The sequence below is a fragment of the Mus musculus genome, chromosome 8, assembly GCF_000001635.26.
Source record: "Mus musculus strain C57BL/6J chromosome 8, GRCm38.p6 C57BL/6J".
NCBI lineage: Eukaryota > Metazoa > Chordata > Mammalia > Rodentia > Muridae > Mus > Mus musculus.
In genome coordinates, this window is record NC_000074.6 from 36,942,471 (window position 1) to 36,962,802 (window position 20,332).

Below are 20,332 nucleotides of genomic sequence, written 5' to 3' on the forward strand. Positions count from 1 at the left end.
TTTTCACCTCGGTTGGGAGCTTTATCTTCTTGCCCCTTTCCCCGTTTCCATTGCTGTCTTCTTTCTTTAATAGAAAGTGATGTTGGGTGTGGGAGATGTGCTAGAGAAGTCCTCACAGAGTGAAATATTTCCTGGATCATTTATTTTTTTGCCTCTACCACATCTAAGTTTAATGGAAAGTTCGGTAGTTTCCTACTTGATGGAAGAAATCTTCTGCTTCCAGAGACTTACTATTACTGGATACTTTGGGGGAAAGATAATAGATTCAGTAACAAATGCTAGAAAATTAGTTTAATTTCAGAATTCATTAGTCCAGAGAGAAATACCAATCCCCTGGAGCATATCATAACAATTGAAGGGGATCTTTTCTTCAAACACAAATATGAGCCAAGTCCATCATACTACAAATCTGTGAGCAGTGTATAATAAAGTCGACTATGCACTACTTTTTAAAGATTTTTTAAAAAAATTAAGTGTGTGCATGTGCGCGCGCGAGTGTGTGTGTATGTGTGTGTGTGTGTGTGTGTGTGTGTGTGTGTGTGTGTGTGAAGAAGTGCCCACAGAGGCCAGAGGACTTTAATTCTACTGGAGTTACATTCTATTGGAGTTACAGGTAACTGCGAGTCACCTAATGTGGGTGCTGGTTATCGAAGTCAAGTATTCTGTAAGTGTGGTACCTACTTTTAACTCCTGAGTTATCGCTCCAATCCTCTGAATGCTAATTTTAAATCAGACAACCTCCTGGTACTAATGATCAAGTCCTTAGAGCAAAGAGAATCATGGACTAACAGGAGAACAAAGGAATGAAACTGGCTATGTTCAGAAGCATCACAACGGAGTTTCAGAACACAGGATAGAAAACACAGCTTCTTAATGCCTTCAGAGAAACAGAAGATTACACTTCTGAATGAAGACGGTGTTAAGAGTTCTCAGAATTAACAGTGGAGATAAGATGGCATATGGATAGGACTTTAAAATCTTGGGTAGGAATGTGTTTCTGCTCTAAAACATATTTTTGGAATTGACCAGAGAGACAGACTGGCAAGACGAAGGCCAAGAATTCAATGTAAATGCCCGTGCAACAGAGTTTCTATGATGGAAATTCATAGTGAGTTTCTGTAAGAGATATAGTTAAGAAAAACATCTTTAAAAGGAAATATTAATGTGTACACTGAGAATGTATAGTGCTGAGAAATAATTTAGGTGGAGGAATTATTAATAGCAAGAATTATAGAGAACATTAGAGGAACCAGTTATCAACTCTATGAAAAACAATTTCATCAGAAGGGAAATACAATCCATGGTACCTGCATAATGTGTATATTGTTTATGTAGTGCAAATAATCAATACTGATGCAAAAATGGGAAATAACCATTTTTAAATCATGGGGTTTTGTGAAACCCATACTGGTACTGATATTTGGTCCAAGAACCTGTGCCTAGGTAGGTCATGGGCCCTAGTAGAGAAGCTAATATCATTATTCTGCTAAATGGCTATAGTATTAAACTGAATTGTTACTATTTTAAAAGATTCTCAACAGTCATCAGAGAAGGTGTTTGTTTTCTTACAGTAAATCCTAATTAAGACAGCAAACAGCAATTGGTCTTGGCTCATAGAATAGAATCTAAAGATTGTGGCATGCTTAGGTCTAACGGGGTAGGGGGGGGCATCTCTATAACACATTCCTTCCTGACAAGGCCAGAGGTCATCAGAGAAGAAGAGGCTGTATAACTGTGGGAGGTAGAGTGGTGGGCAGCTAGAAGGAAACCAAGTTGTCCAGACACAGCCGGACAGTTGGCCGTAGGAATCTCTAGCTCCTGTGGCACCGTGCACACCTTTGCCAGCTCAGCCCAGACACAGGTCCACCATGGAGGGTAGAGGTGAGATAGTAGTCACATTTGTGAACAGTCCTGCAGACTCACTCAAATCAAATTAGAAAAGTCAGTGGACACCTGTTTAGAAACAGACATAGTTGCACCGTGTACAGACCTTCCAGTGCAAACTGACTAAGGTCAGTAAGTTACTGCTACATCACAGTGAGTTAGTGTGGAGAACGGGGATTGATTGATTGATTGATTGATTTACGAAGGTATCAATGCAGAGTTAGTGTTGAGAACAGGGATCTATTTATTTATTTATTTATGAATATAGCAACACATAAATTACCCAGATTGTGACTTTTGGGACACATACTCAGTGATAAAAAGAAGAGTGATCTTTTTTTCTTTTTTTTTTCAGGACCAAAGTGAAAGAATTTAGACAAAATGTTTACGTTCATAGAGAACTTATAGCAGAATGATATATCTTTTTCTTATGATGTTCTTTTTTAAAAGTCCTTTCTGGGAGTACACAAACAGCAAAAGTAATAGGACACCCCTGAATAAATTTCTAGGAGTCCCCCAAGGCAGCCATCTTCTAGGAAAAAAAAATTAGTGTTTTCCCCATAGATATTTATGTCACTGAATCCAAGGTTGAGAAAGGTAGAATTGGGTTATAGGGGAGAGAAAATTTCAATATAGGATGCAGGAATTTATGTATAAATAATGTTGTGAGGCTTGTCCTTTCTTTGGCATCAGTGTATGTCTTAATCTCTCACAGAAACGTTGCCTACATACTTTCACACATTAATAATTATTATTTTTGAAATTGCCTTGTTGGAATAAAATTCTGTCACTTCCCCCTCCTTCCCTCCTTTCAGCTCCTCTCTCACATTCCGCTCACGCCCCTGCAACTCTCAAGTTGATGGCCTCTATTTTTCGATGGTATTTATTACGTGTATGTCCATAAATATATAAATACAACCCGCTGAGTCCATACTAGTTGTTGGCGTGTATATGTTTTCAAGACTGACCACTCTGCCTGGAAAAAGCAGAAGGGGATTCACCCTGGGAGAGGATAACTGTCCTCTTCCCAGCCGTCGGAACAACGCGGAGAACCTCAATTGGACACAGTGCAGAGATCAAGAGAGCACGTGGAGCCCAGCCTCAGTAGATGCAGCTACCCCACAGCTACTGCATCTGTGGCTCAGAGAGCATCGCTGAAAGGAGGCTAGACAGGCTTGAAGACTCAGAATACCAGGAAGTCTGCTGTTAAACAGTGTCGCCTAGAAATGGCTGTATAAACTATGCTGAAAATATAGAATTATCAATGTATATGCTACCATAAAGGGGAGAAATTTCATGGGGTTACACCCATGTCAAAGTGTTGCAGGCAAATACATTATGCAGAGTGTATTCATTATACTTCATTAGCTGTTAGTAAGAAACATCAACTCTTGTTAAGATTCTTTATTGGTAAATTGCCCCATAAAGTTAAAAATAGTATATATGAAATAGCTTCCATGTCTCCATGTCTGGAGATCCTCAAAAAATTTAACTTTAGTAAATTATAAAATAAGCCACCTACGACAGGTTTAAATAGCCCATCACTGTTTCCAAGAGAAATGGGTCATGGCTGTTAATGTTGGTATTTGGAAGGAAGATGAAGTACCCAAGTGAAAACTAGCTCTTCTATGGCAACTGATTTAATGCATACCTTGGACCTGAAAAGGCTTTTTACATCCTTTGCTCTCAGAATAGAATTACTCCAGGAACTAGGGGAATTTCAAAATTAACCCTTTCGATAGACTAAAAATCTACTCATGGGAAAAGAACAGGTTGTTGCAAAATAGCAAGCTATTATTTTGGAAGTGCCCTGTTTTTACCTCCTGGCTCCTGAGCAGGGTCTAATTTCCTCCCAGGGAGGAGTTCAGATCTGGCAACCCTTGTCACACATCCACTTTACAGCTCGGGGCAGCCAGCTTTGCAAACTTTCCTAATAGTTTTCATAAGCATACCACATGTAATTTGAGGAAATCTTTGAACATCTCATGGTCTTTTACTAGCTATAAGGAAGATAGTTAAGGGAGCACGTGGCTTTCAAGAGATCCCAGCATTAACAGTCAGGAGGGACAGTGTGCCTTATGGCATACTCCAGCATTTTTTTTTTTTTTAGATTTCTATGGATTTTCTTCCCTATGTAAACTTTTAGAAGCACATAGTGCCTTAGTTGATTTTTGAAATTAAACTATGAATGGAGAGGAACTTTACATGACTCCTTTCTCTAGAACAGTGGTTCTCAATCATTCTAATGCTGTGACCCTTTAATGCCGCTCATGTTGTGGGGACCCCCAACCATAACTGCATGGCTGTAATTTTCCTACTGCTATGGTTTATGATGTAAATACCTGTGTTTTCTGATGGCCTTAGACCATCCTGTGAAAAGGTCTCTCGACTCCCTGCAGGTGAGAACCACTACTCTAAAATACCTCACAATTAGTGTCTTTACTCTGAACTTGTCTCAGGTGGAAATTTTCATGTAACAGAGAAGAACCTAAGAGTCAAGCTTTGTGTTGGAAAATTGCTCTGCCTCACCTTTAGCTAGTACACATGAGTGACACATGTTCTTGCCTCTTTATAAAAAGATATTTCTGTCCAACAAGGAACACGGGTTATAAGGCTTTATCATCATCATAGTGAGATGTGGCTTTGCTTTAAGTGGTTGCTTTTTTTAGCTTGGTTATCATTTCTAGGAACTCTCTTACAGTAGAAATAGCCATCACTCAGTGTGAATAAGAGATACAGCGCCTATGGCAGCATTGACGCTGGTGCTTAGATCACCAGGTGACTACAGGAAACTGAACTCTTAGCTGTTTCTTAAACACAAGCACAACCTTCACTGACACCAAGAAACAAATCCTTTGAATTTACCTCCTTCTGTCTGCTCACTCTCCTATCAGGGGCCAACACTTTAGATTTCAACTTCAGCCTTTTATGTGCAGCCTGTACAATTTCATCATAATTATCTATCTATGAATAGACATTTGAGCCATTTTTTTGTCCCTGGATAGCTTTCTAGATAAGTAATATTGTGAACATTAAAACTTTTGATGATAATGATGATAATTATAAGAAAGCTTCCATTTACCAAACAGAGAAAATGGACCAGATACAGAACTAAGTATCTAGCCTAATGTTAAGTACCTTTGAGTAAACAAGGATCTCTCTCTCTCTCTCTCTCTCTCTCTCTCTCTCTCTCTCTCTCTCTCTCTGTGTGTGTGTGTGTGTGTATAGGCAAGATATTTGTTAAGGCATATTTCCCCCCTGGAAATCTCAGTTGTTTTTTAAATCATTTGAATCTTGCTTTCCCCATTCCTACAATGAAAAGTTGACAAGAACACAATAATGCATTAATGTAGCATGATTTAAAAGAATGGAAAGGGTGCTTAATCGAAGGCACATTTCAGGCACTCACCGGATGCGCAGGGATGGAGGTGTGGGGCAAGGGAGAGCAGGAAGAGATGATTTCATGAAGACACCTCCAGCTGATATTAACTGCAGAACCAGAGCCTGGTATGAACTGGAATCTCCCTTGCTGTTTCAGTATGGATGTGGTGCATCAAAATTCAAGTCAGGCTGACTCAAATCGGGGAGCATTGAGTAGCAGCGATGGAATCAGTCAGAGCTCTGAATGCTTTAGGCTTCCTTCAGTATTCAGTCCTGTGTAAGATGGGACAGCCACCAGCTCCCCTCGTGCTGCCTCACGGAAGCTTTCATTTCTAACTATTTCTGGAAGCTGGTTCTTCTGGTTCTTAGGGAATTGTAATGTCATCTTACAAGAGTGTTGTTAACCTCCGACCCCAGCTTCTGATGGCTTCTGCCAACCACTTATTTTTCTTCCTCTTTAACAAGTATTAGTCTATCATTTTGGGACGTCCAGAGAGTAGAGTCAAAGTCCGGCTCTCACATATTAACATTCTGCAGCCCTGTTCTTTTCTTTATTTCTGTCCCCTTCGCTCCCGTTCATTCCACAATGTACTGACAAACAGGTATTGGTAATTCTTGATGGGCTGGAGGTGCATTTAGATGCTGGGAAGGAAAGGAACTTGCTAAGCTTGCTCTTTCCTCTTCCCACTTTTGCTACTTCCATTTCAGTTCTCTCTCTAATTTACCTGAATTGCATTGCTCAGATGCTCTGGGATTCCAATCCAATAGAACTGCTTGAGAGGTGCAGCGAACTGCTCTCGTTTCTACACGTTCACCTCAGCTAATGGGAGGGTTCTTATGATGAATCTCTATTGCTTCCTAGTTAGAAATCTCATTTTCCATGGGCTTCCCTGTCAACGTTTTCAAGGTCGTGTATCTAAACACTTTTTTCTCCATCGAATTAAATCAATTTTCTTTTACGAAGCTTTCAGTGTCTATAATTTGACTTCATTTTTTTTGTTTTCTTTTTTAAAAACACTTCTTGGAAAACTAAGTCTACGCACTTCCCCAAACCCTTAAGCTAGTTGAAAACCAGAGAAGATCCATAGTAGCAAACTCCTTAACATCTCAAAGCTGATCAAGGAGGACATTTCTCTGGAGGCTTTTTTGGTTTAATTTTGGCTCCAAGAAACCCACTCCCATACAGACCTGTTTGTATTTATTGACTTTGCTTAAACAAAATCTTATGAATCAATTACATGTCAGCTATTGCCCGAAACATCCTAATAGTAAATGGTTTAAAAGGGTAGCTTTCATTGCAAGGCAATAGAAATTTTTTCACTTTCCAAGAAGGAACAAATAAAAACAGATGAGAGCTCAGAAATGACTGCTTTAGACCCATTATACGCCCAGGAATCCACTTGTCAGTAAATAAGTTTAAGCTCATCCCAGAAACAGGCAGTGTGGTGTATGGTATGCAAAGGTTTGAAAGGGGTTAGGGCAGCCTCCTTTCTGTCAATAAGAACTCCCTTCAGAATGGAGACATTCTTCACTGTGCAATGCATCCCAGTGAGCATGAGGCTAGGTACCCAGTCTTTTGCAGCGCAGTGTGATGGCCATGGGAGAGAGGTTTGAGCGCTATAGGTGTCAACATTAGGAATCCTCCAAATTAAAATTCAGACAGCCCCACAGCACAGTGACTCTCAATCTGTGGGTGTTGACCTCAGAATGACTGTTTCATAGCAATCGCCTATCAGATATTCTGCATGTCAGCTATTTACATTACAATTCACACTTGTAGCAAAATTACAGAGCAGTAACAGGTAAGTTTATGATTGGGGGTCACCACAACACGAGGGGCTGCATTAAAGGGTCACAGTATTAGGAAGGTTGAGAAGCCCTGATCTAAGGCAAGGACAACTGTTAGAAACAGAACACATTAGCCTTTTGGGGAAAATCTTTTGCCTGGAAAGCACACTGCAGCGTAGGAAAGGATGTATGCTACAGAGGATCTAGCCAACCCTTCATTTGAAGTCTCCCTGGTCAGTCCTTACATAATGCAAAAGAGGTACCTAGTATGTGACTAGAGCATGTGTTCTCAACCTGTGGGGCGTGACCCCTTTGGAAGTGGGGTCATATTTTTGGAAAATTGTATGGAATAGTATACAAAGATAGTATGCCTATTTCCAAATCTCTTTCATATTAGATATTTGTATTAGTAGTTATAACTGTGGCAAAATTACAGTTATGAAGTAGAAACAAATTAATTTTATGGCTGGGAGTCATCACAACATGAGAAACTCTTAAAGGGTCCCAGCATTAGGAAGGTTGAGAACCACTGTACTAGAGAATATTATTGAGACCATAGAGTATATGTGTGGACTAAAGGTGGAAAAAAATGTAGAATGCACACACTTGCATTTTCTTATGGAGCCTCTTGGCTCTTAGAATTGGAAATAGGGGGCAGAAATATCTAACTGAGATAATAGAGAGATTGTTGAGAGTCTTGAGGCAATTATAAGTGAGGGTCTTAAAATTACACCTGAAGGTCATTGGTAGGGATAACGTTTTTACTGTGCCAGTTGAGTATAAGGTTATGAAAGGGGCAAGTTCCTCATTAGGTCATTTTCTTGAAAGACACACTGGTTTTAAATGAGTTATTTAAATGACTCATTATAGCATATAGGTTGGCTGGCTTGACATGAGAATAAGATTTAGCAAAATAGTCATTAAAAAAAAAAAGCAACTACTTTAAAGTCTGAGATGAGAGCCTAATGAATCCTTTTAAGAAATCTTAGCCATTGAGAAAACGGTGTTAATCAGAAAGGTTGATTTTCTTTTCAGAGAAGGAGAATTCTAATTTCCTTTTTGAAAGTTGGCCTCCTGTAGGTGGACACAATGATACTTTGTTGTGCATAGTTATTGTTTGAGAGTAAGGTCTGTGGTACAAAGCCCATAACACATGAGGCAGGGGACTATGGTTCCCTTGTCATCTAGTGTCCTAGCCAGCTGTGTGACCTTGGACAGTACACTTTTGAATGCTATTCTTTAGCTTCCTCATTGGTGATCCCTGACAACACCAGAGAGTGATATTTTAATGCTCTTTCTTTCCCTGAAAGGAAAATTCTACTTGGTCGTTTTGTAAAATATTTCAGACTATATTGCACATAGTAGGCAATTGCTCTCCTAAAGCCACAGAATTTCACTTCCTACATAGTAAAATCTGCTTTTTCTCATTTTTAAAAGCTTAACAAAGTTTAAATTGTTAGCAACAACATCAAAGCATCAATATAAATCACTCTAGGCTAGAAATTAAAAATTCTATTAGCTAACACACCAAATGGTCATCTTGTCCTTTATAGAAGTTTATGATTAACATCCTTATTGGTTTCTTATGATCCTACTGGCAAACCTGTTATCCATCCTTCACTTACTGCATTTTGTGTTTGGTTCACAGATTTGGAGATAGGCATAATATCTTTGCATACTATTCCATACAATTTTCCAAAAATAATTTCCTTCTAAATATAACATCATCTTTGTTATTGTAACTCTGGGTTATATCAGCCATTGCTACATTTATTTACTCCGGGACCACACATTTAACCATTAAGACAATTTAGAAGGCTGAAGCATGGTGACTATTTGACTTGACGATGACAGAAAATACGAATGAATGGTCAGCTAGATTCTCCCATGACTGATGTGATTGTACAGATTTGCTTCAGCAACACGGAGTGTTCATACAACATGAGATCTGAGCGGCGAATCCAAGTTTAATGTTAACAAAACCCGATTCTGACACTTATGTTCCCAAACTGAAATTAAATGTGCAGAGACAGAAATAACCTGTAAACTTGTATGTCATTACTTCTCTTAAAATAACAATTTACGTTGTGTGTTAGTAACAGGGTAAGTGACTGAAACTAGCTGGAAATACTAGAGAATTTGATTTTCAGAGTTTTCAGTAAGACGCTGATTATTGTTTGAAAGCACATTACTAAGAAAAAACGTTATAATGTTATGTCCTCTTTTTGTTGGGAAAACAGAGAGGAGAAAGGAGTTTCTAAAGTTTCACACTTCAATCTGAGAAGATTCATTGGCCCCCAGATATGCTACACCTATCAGCAGCGGCGCGTTACAGATGGATTGGTCAGTAAGTTAAGAATAAAAAGAAATCAGAAGAAAACATTTCTGCATGGGGAAAGAGACTCGAGCTACGTGGAACATATTTTAGAAATGACATTTTGCTCAAAAGATTTTGACTCCCCGCTGTCTACTGACTACACAGTTTTCCCCCTTCTGCTTTTCAGGGCTCAGCTCTGAAAGCAGTCAACAGCTGGCTGAAGATGGCAAGGTTTTCCAGCTCTGTCTCCTACATGACAGTCGCAGCAGCAGCCTCTTACCTGGACCAGGAGTTGCTGTTACCGCCAAGGCATGATGCTATTCCAGCCAGGCTAGGAGAGGAGTCTGTCCCGGTTAGCGGCTCCAAAAAATCTAAGTTCACATTGCTGGCTGAGGTCACGGCTCTATTCTGAGCAGTTCTCCTTAACGCAGTGTGTGATTCTAACAAAAAACCCCCTCTGCAGCTGGAGAGAGCCTCAGCTAACGCCGGATCCTGTCAAGGCGTTCCTAGTGACTTCTGTCCTCTAAATGCAGACTGATGTTTTGCGAGAGAGGGGCCTCCACCAGCAGGCCCAGATTGCCTGCAAAGTATTTCCTGCCTCCGAGAAGTTTGCATGTGAGAAAGCCTGCACGAAGCCGGAGGGGAGGGGCTGAGCAGAGCCGCCTGGGCGTTGAAGCTCTGATTTTACACAGAACCAAAGTGAGTTTGTCAAAGCTCTTGAGATGATTAGTTAGCGTCAGAAAGTCCTAGAGTCCTTCCTATCCCACAGGGCTCGTGGAAAACAAGGAAGGAAGAGAGTGCAGCTCTCCCCTCTGCACAGTGTTACTTTCTACTGTGTTAAATGGAGAACACTTCTCCTAATTCTCATTTCAAAAGTTTTCTAAGACAGATGAAGTCTGAGCCTTTTAATACCGTAATTCTTCTAAAGTTTAGAACCTTAAAAAATAACTTCAAAATTTAAATCCTGGACTTGGGGAAGGAAAAAAAATCTGTAAGTAAAATTCCGAGAATCGAGGAAACAGAGAATTTTCTTCTCTCTCTCTCATCCCCAGAATTCTGAACAGAACACAGTGGTTTGTGTTACAGCACGTGAAGCCTCCTTACCTCCAGTAAGGGATCCTCCAGTTACAGACAACCACGGCTGCAAAGGCTGGAAAGGCTGGAGAAGGCAGACTCCATCTTGATCAAGTTAGAAGTCCTGCTGACATAAAACACTTGCGATGCTTCCTCCAGCATGGCCGAGTCTCTCAATCACATCTCTAAAGTGGCTAGCAGAGTGTATGCCTCCTTCCCCAGACAGCTTGTGAACTCTCATCTGTTTATCTTTTCTGCTTTTGTGCCTCCACTGCGTGACTTCCTCCTAGCTGCTCCGGCCTGGGAGCTAGGACTACCATTTGGTTTTGATTAAAACCAGACAGCCAACTCTGGAGAATTTAGGGAATAAGCTAATGGAAACTGCGAATATGGCTTTAATTAGTGCATCAATTAATAATAGATGTTAGCTTGTCTTATAATAAGATGTCACAAATGCAGAGCTCAAATCATTTCTGGAAAGAATTCATACAGAGTCTCTTTTATGACCCAGAGTTCTCCCTCAGGGAAAGTGCAAGGGTAAGACGGACAGTGGCCTTGGGACATGTAGGTTTGTGGCCAGGCCAGTGGGATAGCTTCCTTGTTTACACCAGAGAAACGGGAAACAACATCTGTCCATTTATCTTATTTGGTTGAAACTACTCAGTAATCGTTCCCTTTCATTTTAGTTACATTAAAAGAGTTCATTCTATAGCTCTAGGTGACTTAACTAGTCCTTTAAAAAATGATTAGGAATTCGATGAATCTAATTATTGACTCTGTGTGAGGGTTGTACAATTTTAGCTTGTCAATAATATAAAATTTAAGAATAATTCCAATATCCAAGTAAGAAATAAGTATAAAACCACATAATGAGATGCAGGAGAAATTAAGCCTGCATGTCTCAACAGCTGTCCTCTTATCTGAACGCTAAGTGGTTTTTCATTGTTTATATATATTCTCAGGTGGTCTTAATTTCTACAAATGCATGCAGGTCTTCCAGTATCATAATGGCCATCTTTTACTTTTCCTTGACAACACCGTGTAGGTGATAACTTGACCAAGTATGATGTTAGAGCTACTGCATCTTTTTTCACTGGACAACTGACATAGCTCAGAAAACACAATTTAGACAAAAGTCAAATAGGAAAAACAGGTTTAAGCCATGCACAAGCTGAAACATGAGATGATTCTAACATAAACATACTAGCAGGGCTTGCCATGGGGACAAAGGTCTGGAACCCCAGCTCTTGGGAGACAGGAGTACAAGTTTAGCTTAGTCTTCATAGAAAGACCATGCCAATAATAATTTTTTTCTTTTTTGCAGAGATATCCCAGTCACTAAAGTGCTTACCACATTGAGTGATTCAAGGTTCTGAGTGCAAAATCCAGAACCCACCTAAAAATAGTTGAGTATGGCGATGCATGCCTGTAATATCAGCACAGGTGAGGCAGCTGAATTCTGAGAGCTCACTGGCTAGCCCTACTTAATGAGTTCGAGTCCCGAGAAAGTTTGATTAAATAAAGAAAAATGGCACCAGAGCAATGACTCAAAGGTTGTCCTAGAACATATATGTACATAAACACACACACACACACACACACACACACACACACACACACACACCTCACAAAGGCACACATACAAAATAGAGCCAAAATGGGAATAATGAACCCACCCCATGGATTTATTCTCAAATATAATATGTTGACAGAAAGACTTAAAATTTGAGATGGAAAATCATACAAGTTAAAAATATGATTATTTAGATTATTTAAATCTAAATTAAAAATTTAAAGCCCATTCATACATTCCTTCCTTGGTGCCACTTATTTTTCTGGTCCTAAGGGTTGCACCCAGGACCTTACAGTAGGCAAGGGCTCTACCTATGAGCTGCAAGCCCAGCCCATCAGTCATTCATTATTTAAAGTCTATTTATCCTCGTATTCAAATCCTTGCGTTGTCACTGCTTTTCCCAGCATTCCTTGTACTTTTATTTTTACAAATAAAGTACTAGGAAATAGTTTTCTCCCAGCCAAGTGGTGGAAAGTGGCCAAGTCTACACTGGAGCCCAGTTCTTCTATGTTTCGAGCTTTAGTTTATCTGCATTAACTGTCTCCCTTGACGGCCACTAATCAGTGTGTGAAACTAGAAGAGCTCTTAAATGTTCTGTGTTTCAGCTCTTCCTTTAAAAATAGCCGGATTGCGCACAACTCACAAATTGGAGAACAGGATGTTTATTTATGTGTGCATGTATTTATGTGTGTGTATTTGTTTCTTTAAGGAAAATCCTGGAGCAGAGACAAATGAGAATGGCTAGAAGAGCTTTCCTGTGTGTCTCTCTGTCTTCATCTATCTCTGCCTCTGCTCCCATGATGCTAGGTGTTGGCTTTTCAGTGTCTCAAGAGCACTCTATTGGTGCTTCTTGGTCAACTTCCTTAGGAATTCCATCATCCCAGCGATGCCATCACCAAGGTACGCTCTGTTTCTCTGCACATTGAGAACACTTCCAACACTGCTCAGCTACATCAGTGGGATGCCTTAGTTGTCTCCACTCTTCCTGACACCGACATTTATATTAGAATTACATCAGTAATTGACAAATATTTAATCCCATTTATTTTTTATCCTTAGTAGCCAGACACTAAACAAATCCAGGACCTAGGTTTTGATGAAGACTTTTGCAAATGTGTAAAGACAATGAGGTAATTTCCTAAGGCCTCAGCACCGTCTCGGGCTTATAGAAGAGATTTAAAATACCTGTCCCCTTTCTGTTTGCAAATCTAAATGCTTCACTCTCCTAAGTGCTTGTTCTGCTCTCTATACTAGATTAGTTGTAAGACAGGACACAGAGGCCACTAGAACTTGAAAACAGACTTTCAGGAAGGACTACATCTGGTTCTCCAGTTAACAGCAGTGACTTTGCAAGTTCCCCAGAATGAAACGTCAGTGCTATTAACTTGACAGGTCCCACAATCACCTATGACTTGGACCTCTGGGAGAGCCTGTGGCACTATCTTGTTTATGATAATTGAGGGGGGAAAAGCCATCTTGTCTCCGTTGAGGGTAGAACATCCCTGGGCAGGCAATTCTGGATCTGATAAGGAGGAAGGAGGCTGAGCATCCGGGAGCCTGAGCCCATTGCTCTCTGTTTGTTGATTACAGATGCAAATAGGGCCAGCTGCTTCACCTTCCTTCTGCCCTGACTTCCCTGTCATAATGAGGTAGTTTGCTACCTTGAAATGTGAGCTAAGACAAACCTTTCCTCTTTTCAATTGCTTTTTCTGGCATTTATTATTTATTTATTTATTTATTTATCTACTTACTTATTTGATTATTTTATCATAGCCCCTTAAGCCTGTGCAAGGCTTACTTTGAGTCTCACTAATTAGGAGTTTTCAAAATCAAGGACCTTATAAAGTGTTTAGGTTTGGGCACTGGTATAAGTAATCCCTGATAGCTAGAATCTTTGATGAAAGTATCCATTCAAAACTTTGTCTATTTCTCACATTTGGATGGTTTCTTTACTAAATGCATAGAAAGGGACCTGTGAATATCCTCCATGCAAGGACTACGACGGATTGATGACTGGCAGATATTGTCCCAGCTTAGGTGTCCTGACTCCCTCATACACTCTCTACCCCATTCTCCTTCAGTCTTTCCCTTGGCTTTTCACAGGTGATAATTTAAATGATGCACATGTTCTTTGTTTCCTTGTTTATTTATTTAATTACAGATGTCTTCTGCTGCCACAGCAAAGAAATCTGCTTAATTAAGGTAAAAATGATTCCTTGTGCATTTTGCGCTAGAAATCCTATAGTTTTTAGTTTTATGCTTAGGTTTCATGAAAAATTTAGAGTTTATTTCTATATGAGATGATGGAACAAAGTCATTTTCCGAAATAGGTGGGTATTGAATTTTTCTGAACTATTCCTGGCAGCCCTGTCCATGGAATTGTCTTTGTAACATTGACAACAGGCAATGTTACCAAATTTATAACATTGTGTTTCTCGACCTTTTCTTCTCCCTTGCTGATCTATTTGTCCACCTTGCATGGAATGCCATGCTGTCTCAATTACTGTAGCTTTACACCTAGGTTCAAATCCAATATTGCAAGTGCTACAGCTTTGAGTTCTCTTCAAAATTGTTTTGAGTAATCTTAGGGAACTGCATCAGTGTGGAAATTTTAAAAATCAGTTTATCTATCAAAAATAGCCTGTTGAAATGTTGTTTAAATTGTCATTTAGAGTAGAAGCTTTTTGACATCCATGATTTTGAATCTTGCGTTCTGTGAGCATAGTATGTCTCTTATTTCAATTTAGGTTTTATTTCTCACAATACTTTATGGTGTTAATGTAAAACATACTTTTATCGAATTTTCTCTAGTACATTATACTTTTGGTGTGAGTGTAAGTCATATTTGAAAATTCGCGTTTTGAGTCGTTTACAGATGCTACATAGAAATACAATTCAGTTTTGATTATTGATTAGCATTCTGTAAAATATTAACCTTAGTACTCAATACTAACCAGTACCAGCACCTTTTCAAAGATTCATAAACTACTCCAGGTTCGTCAGTATGTTGTATGTGACTACGGGTATTTTTCATCAGCTACTGTTGCTGTAGCTTCACTGCACAGTAGAGCATCTGTTCTTACAATGTCGAACAGCATCATGGAACCAGGCATACTTGCTTTGTTTTGAATTTAACAGAAGAAGACCATTATTCTTTTGCCATACTAGTGTTCAACTGCAAGTTTTTCGAATTATTATTTACTACATGCCTTTTATTTGGCTAGAGAAATTCAGTTAATTTCATTTTTAAATTAAGGACAATTGTCAGCCAAAGGTAATTTTTTCCCCCCTGTGCGGAATGTCTGGCAATGTCTTGAGGCATTTCGGTTGTCACAGCTACAGGAAGGTGATTTCAAAACAGCACCGTGCTCAAACAGCTTCCCATAAGAGGTGAATGTCTGGTGCAAGGCAGAGAATCTATGTCCTTATGTGTGTTGGCTGAGAATTAGAATCAGACAGGGCATTGGATTTTCATCATTTTCTTCCGCTCTGTCCCTTTTTAGTCTCTTTTGTCTCAGTGGCCTCATGGCTGCTTTGATTGGTACAGTCTGCCTGGGCCAAGTCAGTCAAATTGGGGGTTCTCCCCCACCCCCACCCCCACCCCCCCACCCCCCGCTGCCACTTGACTGATACTTATGCAAGCACTAGGAATTGGTGGTGTGAGTCACTATGCCTGGTACAGCTTTGTTTGTTTGTTTGTTTTTATGCTTTCCTTGTGTCTGGCTTCATGAACTGCTTCCTCCTCCTATTTTACCACATTTATATAGTGAGTTGCATGGATTGACTTTTAAATGTTAAGCAAATGTTGTCCTTCTAATTCAATATGGTATCTTTCTACTAAAATTTGAATGGAATAATGTAAAGAATTTAGTTCCGAACTTTTATAGAGTTGTGGGGTATTTTTGTTTGTCTTTTTAAAATTTGATTTCTTTTTGAGTTCAGAACCATTTTACTCACTTCTGCTTTTTTTTTTTTTTTTTTTTTTGGTTATTTGCCCTTTATGTATTATTGAACTTAACTTTCTCTGATTTGTTGGTTCCTCCATTTGTGTTTGGATTGGATATTGGCCTGCTGCCTCCTTATTATCTTTTATTTCTTTCTAATTTAGTTCTGTTGTGACTGAAGAGGATCCCGTCATCGATGTGAATTTTCTAAAATTTAGCAAGTCTTGTTTTACGGATCATGACTACATTGTACAACAATGAATATTGTTTTATCTTGCCCTTCCCTCGTGTCTAAAGATGTTGGATGCTTACAATGATATTTCTCAGTCATTTACATTTCATTGTTTAGAACTTTTTGCTTCATTCTGTTCCCTAATATTTAATTGGGTTCTTCTCTCAGTGTTGGATGTTTATTGAGTCCTTTGTGTATTTTAGATATTCACCCTCGATCTGATATACAACTGATAAAGATTTTTTTTATTGTGTAGTCTTCGTATTGGTAGTGTGCTTTGCTGAATGAAGTATTTCAGTTTCCAGATGTTAATTTTTGTTCTTAATGACTGTGCTGTTCAGAAAATCCTTTCTAAATTAAAGCATATTTCCTAGTTTCCTCTCTACCGGGTTAGGCTCTCGGGTTCTACGTTGAGATCCTTTATCCATTTGGAGTTGAATTTTGTCCAAGGTGACAGATAATGATCAAGTTTCACTCTTCTACATGGAGCCATCCAGCTTGGCCTGCGCTATCTGACGAAAATGGTGTCTTTTTTCTGATATGTATCTTTGTCCTCTTTGTCAAAAATCAGGTAGCTAGAGGAGCATGGGCCATGTGGGCTCTAAATTCTGTTGCATTGATGAATGACTCTGTTTGTATGTTGGCATCACTGTGTTTTTATCACTATACCTCTGAGAGGATAACTTGGAGCTAGTGATGATGAGACCTCCAGCAGAGCTTTTGTTGTTCAGAATTGTTTTTGTTATCCTGTGTCTTTAGTGTTTCCATATGAATATTTGGATTTTTTAAAATTTCTGTGAATTTAATGGGAAATATGTTAAATCTGTAGATGGCATTTGGTCTGGCAATTTTCACAATATTAATCCTACCAATTGTTAGTGGTCTTTCCATTCCCCGATATCCTTTTCAACTCCTTTCTTTAGTGTCTTTAAGCTTTTATTGCACAAATCTTTCATTTCTTTGGTTAAATGTATCCCAGGATTCTGTTTCTGAAGCTGTTCCAAATGCGATTGTTTTTTTCTTTTCTTTCTGGGTATATTTGTTAATTCTATATAGGAAAGTAAGTGATTTTTCTTTTGTGAAAAGTTTATAGCCTGCTACTTTGATAAGCAGGTTAGACGGCTATCGGATCTTTTTGTTAGAATGTATAGGTGTGTGTGTGTGTGTGTGTGTGTGTGTGTAGTCTTACCCTCTCGGTATGATACAAGTAAGCAGCAACAAGGAATTGCAGCAAATGCTGGCACAGACATGGAGAAGGGAAGCACTTATTCACTGCTCGTAGGAATGAAACGGGTGACATAGCTAAGAAAATCGATGTGTAAGGTCCTCAAAAAGCTAAGATAAGGTTTAACACATTATTCAGCTATATCTCTCCCAGGCATAATCCCTCAGGACTCTATGTTCTGCTATGGAAATTCTTGTTTATAAATATTCCTTGCTGCTGCATTAATATTCAGCGAGTAGAAACAGCCTAGGTGTCCATCAACTGATGAATGAATAATGAAAATATTTTACACATATACTGCAATATTATTCATATATATGTGAAATTATGAAATTTACAGGTAAATGGATGGACCTGGAAATGCTTCAAATGGCTTATTCATTCCACGTACTTCCTCCCATATCCTGTCTTCCCAAACACAGCACATTCATGTTTTATCTTTCCCCTTTCCCCATTCATATCACCTGAATTCTACCCCAATTCCTGATATCCCCTATGGCTCATTACTGATTTTTATAGGTATTTGAATGTAAGTACACACATATCTAAAAATATCAAAATCCAGCCTCCACCTGTGAGGGGGGGGGGTGTCACATTTGTGTTGTGGGTCTGGGTTTCTCCATTTGAAGCTTGCTCCTGACCAATGGGACTTGGGTGGAGGGTATAAAGGGCGTTCCCCAAAGATGAATGGATGAACTGTCTCAGGGTTCTGAAGGTGCCTCAAGTCTGAGCCTCCTGCTTCTGCACCACCTCATCCCCAAGCCCCAAGGACAAGTAAGGTCTGGCAGGGGGCAGGGGTGCAGGGCATAAAGCAGCAAGCTACCACAGACACAGATATTTGACTTTAAGACAAAACCAATCCCGGGCATCTTGAACAATAAGCCCAATGATCTTGGAGACAGAATATCTGGGTGATAAGTTCTTTGATTGTCATGAACCATGTAGTAGCGAAACAATTCTGGAAACACTGGAGTTCCCCAAAGATTTATTTATTCCTGGCATATGTGTTCAGAAATCACCTTAGCACGGGTGTCGAAAGCCTTCTCTTCTTGATGGGAAGCCAATGAAGAGATCGGTACAGTTCAACGAGAGCAAGAATAAAACCAAAGCATGTGCGGGCTACATCAGCAAATAGAGTTAAGAGAATTAGAAGGAAAATTTGTCTTAAAACAGAGTGGGTTATGTAGACGTATTCTTTTCAAGCTATGGTATCTAAATTCTGGTTAGAAAAAAAAATGGTCAACTAAACTGCAAATCTTTTCGAACACTTCTGAGCAAGATGTAGTGTTGTGTGGGCTTCTAAAGATAGTTGTTACAGCTGCCTTATAACCTGGTTCCTTTATAAATATTTAGACATTCATGGCATTTGAAATTCCTTTACTTTCCATTTTAGGTAAAGATCAGTTTAAAATTTCTTCTTAAATCCTTGTTGTCATAAGTCATAACCCGAACATCTGCTTTGCTGCAAACGACTTCTCAGATGATTCAAGACATACTTAGCAGTCTACTTTGTCTACTTCTCTCACGTTATTTCAATCTGTAATCAAACACAACCTACATACCGGAATACTGCAAGGGAGGATTGCCACAGGTGCATTCTGAATTGAAGTCTGAGCTCTTGGATTAAGACAGATTATTTCGTGCAAATGGGAGCATTGGCCAGTAGAAGAAAGCAATTCAAGAAGAGAAAGAAATGCCTGACCTGACCTGATCAGCGTCCTGATCCCCAGAAACCTACGGACTAGATATAGCTCTCACCTTATGGTAAATACCTGTTATTAATCATGTGTATGAATTGGGATCACATCACTCTCATGGCAAGTTCAAATCCTTCCTCTTGCCCTTGTATTCTGAGCGTGGCATAGTTAAGGGCAGAGAGTCAATGGGGAAGGGAAACTGTTGGTAAATAACACTGCAGCATCAGATTTATTAGGTCCTTCTCTGTCTTTAGGTTGGGAAGAGCAGTAGTTTTGATTGGTGTGAGCTATAGAGGAGGAGAGTAGGGTAGCTGGAACATGGAGCTTATCTGTCCGTACATAAGCTGAGCAGCTGTGATCATGTGCTGGGGTTTGTAAGACAAGCAAATCCTCATTGCACCCAAGGGATCAAAGGAAAAGTAACGGCGGAGATATTGTACAGCTTTATTGCAGCTGACCGGTCTATGCCTTTCCTTTTCCCATGTCACGTCTCCCAGTCATCTGTGGTATTTGCCTACCAAACTTCTAGTGTCCAGAGAACATCTATTAATACACCCGCTTTTAAGAGGCAAAAGAGTTATGAGATAATGCAGAAAGAAATTTACTGCTGAATTGAAGACATTCTTGAAATGCAAACCACAAAGGAAATACCAAGTCGCTTCTCTAAGGGACAGGGGGGTAGGGGATGGGGAGAATTTGTAGCACAAGAAATTCCATTTCTGGTTTTTGACTTCATTCTCTGAAGACGCTTCTGTGATTCTTGGCTCTGTCTCTGTATATGTGTGTGCATATGTGTAAGAGCTTATGTGGGTGGGTCTTTCCAGATACACGTAGAAGAGAGTTGTGCCAGACCACATGCCTATGAGTCAAAACTTCAGCTTGCATTTGTCTTAAGCCGTGAAGCTCTGGGTGTGACCTAACAGAACCTGGCAGATTGTCTGAAGACTTCTTTCAACACTCGAACCAGAATGTAGTAAATCAGATGACATGTTGCCCTAGTTTTGCATTCATACTCATATTTTAATAAAAAAGGAAGAGTGTGTTCTATCATGATTACTTTAAAATACAAACAAAATCTAGCTACAGATCCAAACTATGAGAACATTTAATATTGAGGTCTCAAAATGTAGCTAACTTGATATTAAAAAGCTTTATATAAAATATTTTGGCATTTGCTATGGAATGAATTGCGTTCCCTCCAAAATTCATCTGTGGAA

The 20,332-nt window shown here is 39.4% G+C and overlaps 1 protein-coding gene and 1 long non-coding RNA gene across 8 annotated transcripts in view; one reads left to right on the top strand and one right to left on the bottom strand.

Annotated features, from left to right (window-relative positions):
* Dlc1 (deleted in liver cancer 1) overlaps positions 1-10,714 on the bottom strand; it is a 385,446-nt gene extending 374,732 nt beyond the window's left edge. For 3 of the 7 annotated variants that reach the window (XM_011242153.3, XM_006509168.4, XM_006509169.4), the window contains exon 1: positions 9,651-10,235. The gene's annotated coding sequence lies outside the window, so the exon portion shown is untranslated. Of the gene's footprint in view, positions 1-9,650; positions 10,240-10,474 lie in introns of those variants that run through there. The other 4 variants (NM_001194940.2, XM_006509166.4, XM_011242152.3 and 1 more) reach the window with 4 other exon arrangements.
* A 1,555-nt stretch (positions 10,715-12,269) lies between these two features.
* Positions 12,270-16,878, top strand: Gm39166. The gene is made up of 3 exons (XR_870370.1): positions 12,270-12,917; positions 14,179-14,219; positions 16,126-16,878. It is a non-coding gene; the product is annotated as a predicted gene, 39166 (long non-coding RNA).
* Positions 16,879-20,332: the final 3,454 nt, after the last annotated feature.